Raw genomic sequence first — 6,000 nt, 5'->3', positions numbered from 1 at the left:
GGACTTGCAACACCAACCACTTGTACAGGAAGGGACAGAGCAGGCTGTACTTCCTAAGGAGGCTGCAGTCCTTTAACATCTGCAGGAAACTCCTGTGGATGTTCTATCAGTCTGTGGTCGCCAGTGTCCTGTTTTACACCGTGGGGTGGGGGGGGGTGGGGCAGCACATCCAAGGAGGACACATGATCAGAAGGGCCGGCTCTGTGGTCGGCATGAAGCTGGACTCTCTGGTGACGGTGGCAGAGAAGAGGACTATGGACAAACTACTGAACATCATGGACGATGCCAGTCACTCTCTGCACACCATCGTCAGCAACCAGAGGAGCCTGTTCAGTGACAGAATGCTCCTTCCCAAGTGCAGGACAAACAAACTTAAAAACTCCGTTGTCCCTCACGCCATCAGACTGTACAGTACAACTCCTCTCTGGGGGGGGGGGGGGGGGGGGGTTGGGGGGGGGTGTAACAGGAGGACAGAGGACGGGAAGGAGCAGCAGCCTAGCCTGACAATAAGCAATACTGGACAATGTGCAATACCGCTCCTGCTGGCCTTTTTTTTCTCCCCATATCTTATTCTTTTGTATATGTAAATACTTAATTTAATTTATCTAGAAGTTCTCTCTTTCTATTCTCTGTTTATCTGTAATGATGCTGCTGGAATTTTAAATTTCCCTGAGGGAACCCTCCCAAAGGGATCAGTAAAGTTCTGTCTAATCTAATCTAATCCAATCCTGGGAATAAAACTGTATTTGTGTTACTAAATTGCCGAATGAGACAAAATTTTCTGTGCTACATTGTTTTTCTCTGCAGAACCCAGGCATTTCAATTTCTTTCTTTTTTTTTTTAAACTTCTGTGCATAATTAACAAGGCTAATTAGCATAAAACTATCTAATTTACATCTGGTTTTTGAGGATAAATTGTAATAATCGATAGGTTTTCTTTTTTATTATATTGCTTGAATAATGTCTCAAAGTTTCTAGGGGCCATTAACATCTTTAAAGTGTCTCAACCTGCTAATTTAATTTGCATATCCAGCCTAATTTGCATACACATTCATTAGGCCTAAAATTGTAAAATAAATAAATAACTTATATTGTCAGTAAGTTCAGTTTAAAAAAAATTACATACACTCAGATTATTAATTCAGAGGTGCTGAAACTTCCAAAATGTTTATCTTGCCAAGGCTGAAGTCTCTTAACTTCCTGTTAGTGATCATGATTGACGACAGCTGGTAGCTTCTCTGTGCCTTCATAAAAAGGGTTTGTTTACAGCAGTCATTGGATTGACCAACACACAGTAAAATGGGAAAGTCCAAGGAGCTCAGTGCGGATCTGAGAGAGAGGATCGCAGATGTACACAACTCCAGAATGTCTCTTGGAGCCATTTCTAAATAACTGCAAATTCCAAGATCAGTTCAAACAATTGTATCCAAGTTATTGTGAGGTGGAGTCACTTTGCCAAGCCACTTTGCTTCAAGAAAACCCAAACTGTCACCCTCAGCTGAAAGGAAGTTGGTTTGGATGGTCAGGAACAACCTGGGAACCACCATGGCGCAGCCCTGCCATGAACTGGAAGCTGATGGATCACTGTCTACAGTTCAGATCACCATGGACTAAGAGGCTGCGATCCAAGAAATAACCCCCTGCTCCAAAACTGACACCTTCAAGCTTAACTCAAGTTTGAAGCTGACCACACGGACAAAGAAAAAGCCTTCTGGATGATAGCTGTATAGTCAGATGAGACAAAGGTTGAGTTGCTTGGCCACAATGACCACCATGTACAGAGGGACACTGTACCAGCTGGTGGTGGTGGTGGGATCATCATGCTCTGGGGCTGTTTTGCTGCCAGTGGAACTGGTTCATTGCACAAAGTGGATGGAATAATGAAGAAGGAGGACTACCTCAGAATTCTTCAGCATAAACCATCAGAAACTTGAACACGACTTGGGAGTTCCAACAGGACAATGAACCCTAAGCTTTAAGCTTAAAACAAGTCCTGACTTCAACCCTATTGAAAATATAAGGACCGTGCTTATAAGTCGAGTCCATGCCAAGAAAAAAAAAAAATTTAATTGAACTCTACCATGAAGAGTCGTGAAATATCCAACCAGAATTCTGCCAGAAGCTTGTTCATGGTAAACAAAAATGTTTGGTCAAGGTGAATCTTGCGAAGAGACATTTTACCCAAATATTAGGTGTGCTGTATGTATATTTTTGACCCTGCGTTGATTTCAGAAAACCCAAAGAAAATTAAAACTTGTGCACCAAATTCTAGTGTTTTTTTAATTAAAGCTGTATGCTGTACAATCATTCTGCCACAGAAAAAGAACAGTTCAAAGAAATTACTGAAAGCCCAAATATTGCCATGACATTCATGGAAAATTTGTGACAAATTCATGAGACTCGCTGACAGTTCAGCTGTATGGTTTGAGTATTGAACAAGCTTTAGTATATATGGTTTGAAATCTGTACACGCACCCATCCCACAATGCACTGGGGTATCCACAATCATGCACTGAAATGTCTCTTTTCTAGCCAATAAGGAATCAGTGTTTTGGGGGGAAGACCTTGAGCTATCGAAACAAAAGCGCGCTCCAGACGCAGTGCTGCGGGCGCGCACACGCACACCTGCGCGTTTCAGCCGGAGATTAAGCTAGGTGCATTAATTTATATATGGAGCATATTTAGTCATGGGAAATTAATATTATCGAAACAGACTATGAGAAGTGTCAATACAAAGGTGTATTTAAAAAAAAAAATCCCCACCTCATAAGGCATGAAATTTGGAAAATAAATAAATGGTGTATTCATCGATTACACAACCGCCATATTGACTGCTGTCTGAACTCACTAATACAGTCATGGGAAAAAGAAAGTATGTCCTTTTTCAGTTGTCTGTTTTTACTGAACAGAACCTAAATACATAGCTACAAATGACAAAATAAATACATATAGATGAGTAGCATGCTATAGATGCACAATGGTGTAACCAGCGCTCGAAACTAACGGTGTCCTGATGTCCCGGGGACCATAAAAAATGTCATCGGGACACAAAATTATCATATCTGGGACAATCCCGGGACAATGGAAAAAAATAGATCTAGAGACAACAATTCCCCCGGGGGAAATCGTGAGAGTGATGCAGTGCGCGTAGCAGTCACAGTTGCCGGAGCTGAGCTGGACTGTATTTTTGTCTCTCTCTGCTCAGCGCGCGGGTGGGGCACACAAAAAGGGCAGCTTTCCGTCAGAGCGCTCCCTCCAAACAACGGGGGTTTACACGAAAACGGAAGGAGATATTCACAAAATTATTTCACATTGAGTGCCACAAGGGTCTCCTGAACACACTGATGTACTTTTTTTGTCTGTAGTGTAAAAATTGAGGACACTCGAGCGAGTTAAAAACGAGTGACTTTTCTGATTTAACAATCAAAGCGCAGCCACGTTTATAATGTGAGTCTATGTGGCTGCGCGCCTGTCCTCTCCTCACTTTCAGGCTTCTCATTCAAAAACTGCAAGTCCTATCGTGTAGGTAGACACATTGTGTGAATCAGGACAAGTGTGGCTACTACTTTTGAGAAAATTATGTGTGTAGAGTGAAAATTGGGGCTGAAAACACAGTTTAAATGAGAAAGTTTGAGCTATTTTTCCCAAGCTCTCTACACTCTAACTTAACGAGCTCCACTGGTGTGTAACGCAATAGACACCCATTATAAAGCCGGAATTTCTCCAGGTACCCACATGGTGTTTGAGCTGGGACTGATCCAAAAGTATAGAACCTAGCAAAAAGTTGAATGCCAGATCCACAGAGGAGAAGTTTCTCTATGTTTTAAAGTTTGAATCATGTCTCTAGGTGAAAGCATGCCAGAGCAGCGGATGTTTGAAAATGTGTGTAGTTTTTCAAATAATTCCATAGAAATGAATGGGAAATTTATCTAGGTCAAAGAAAATGAAATTAAGCACTGTAAATAATGTAAATGATTTCTATGACTAAAGGTTACAATAAAAAAAAACTTGCATTACATTGCTTTGTTTGCACTTATATGATATGACACTTTTATCCAAAGTGACTTTACGGTTTTTTACAGTGTTACAGTCCCTGTAGCAATGTTGGGGTAGGTGCCTTGCTCAAGGGCATTTCATCCATTGATGGTATGGCTGATGGCTTTCAAAACATCTCTGAATGGGGCAACAGGTATATTACATAAAAATGGATAACGGTAATGGTGAAAATGATAAGTTGGGCTTATAAATGCCAACAGATATTCAAGGTACAAGTAGATGAAATGAACATAAAAGGGGTCTTATTTTCAACTAAAGTGTACTGCAGATGTAGTGAGTTGAAACATTTTCTGAATGAGCTAGTTGGTCCCTTTAAATAACCATCGTCTATTCATACAGCGAGATCGCCAAAGTTTAATAAACTGAAAATGCAATAACTGTAATTTTGAAGTAGATGATGTATTGGACATGTGTCACTTGTGTTTTGTGACTTATTGTAAAAATGATATAAAGGGTTCAAAATCGCATAGTTACAAATATAATAGTAACTTCATATGATAATATTAACCACTGGTTATTTCAGAGAGGAAAAAAATGGGGACACTATTGCTTCCATTCGGGACAATACAACACAGAATTCGGGACCACTGGGGGACACAAATGGCCCTTTTCCACTACCCTTTTTCAGCTCGCTTCAGCCCGACATGGCTCGCGTTTCGACTACCAAAAAACAGCACGACTCAGCTCGCTTCAGCCCTGCTTAGCCCCTAAAACTCGCACCGTTTTGGAGTGGGGCTGAAGCGAGCCAAACCGTGCCGAGTGAGGCTGGGGGCGTGAGCAGACACTCCGCTGTGCACTGATTGGTGAGGAGGAGTGTCCTCACATGCCCACACACGCCCCGCGAGCACGCTGGGATCTGTAAACACCGTAAACCCGGAAGAAGAATAATTACGAGAATTTCTGAAGCCTTATGCGCCTCGCCTCATCTATACGCTCTTGCCAGTATCTGTTGGCGTTGTCGGTGACAACAAGCCACAGCACCAAGACCAGCAACACTAACGACTCCATGTCCTCCATGTTTATTGTTTACTATTCGGGTCGTGAGACTACCGCTTAAAAGCTCACTGATGTCACTGTTTGCGCTGCTTAACGACATCACGTGACGTCCACCCACTTTCGCTAACTCCACCCAATGTGTCCACCCACTTCCAGCCAGCACGGTTCAGCGCGGTTGTAGTCGAAATGCAACTCCAACAGCCCCGCTCAGCCCGACTCAGCACGGCACGGCTCAGCCCGACTCAGCCGCGTTTGTAGTGGAAAAGCGGCAAAAGAAAAAAAGTTAATTTCGAGCCCTGGGTGTAACATAGGGAAAAAATTAAAAATTCAGATTTTGATTTTATGTACTGAAATAACTATTAGGCACAATTTTTACAATATCTATATAAATTAGTTGTTTTTACCCATTTTAACCTTGAAATTAGCATTTTAATGATTACCCATAATGCATTGTTTATCGCGCTAAAACAAGCAAAAACGTCATAAGACAGTGGAAATACTACCTTTACTACCTTCACGTGGCGTCTTTCTCGATCGCACGTGCCTAGAAGCGTACCTTCTAGAACGTTCCTGGGTGGTCACGGACTGTCACGTAGCCTAGTTCGGTTGTGAAACTCGCTAGGATGGAGTATTTTCACGAGTTTAGTGGCAAACTTTTGCGCCACAATTTCTCTCTTCTCGAAATTTGTAACCTGAAACCCTACAAGAAATGTTTCATGATGTTTGGGATTTTGAAAAATGCTTCTAGCAAGTTTATTTCGCTGTATTTTTCCGTGAAACTTGGCATAAATCATCCTTAAGTGATGAGCGTGACATTGTTATTTTGGTCTGGGTCACGGAGTTAGTTGGAAGCGGGAGGAATGAGAGTTTCTCAACTACAGCAGCACTTCTCACCATAGATGGCTGGCGTGTTTCACAGCGTTTGGGATTTACTAAATCGACTAAATC

General features: G+C 42.0%; 1 protein-coding gene across 2 annotated transcripts in view; it reads right to left on the bottom strand.

The window, feature by feature from the left end:
- Positions 1 to 6,000, bottom strand: part of prkacbb (protein kinase, cAMP-dependent, catalytic, beta b) — an 82,250-nt gene that overhangs the window by 12,276 nt on the left and 63,974 nt on the right. The gene's annotated exons all lie outside the window — the stretch shown is intronic.

This window comes from Neoarius graeffei, chromosome 1 (genome assembly GCF_027579695.1).
Source record: "Neoarius graeffei isolate fNeoGra1 chromosome 1, fNeoGra1.pri, whole genome shotgun sequence".
Taxonomy (NCBI): Eukaryota; Metazoa; Chordata; class Actinopteri; order Siluriformes; family Ariidae; genus Neoarius; species Neoarius graeffei.
The sequence above is the reverse complement of the archived record's forward strand: the minus strand, read 5'-3'. Positions and strand labels throughout refer to the sequence as shown.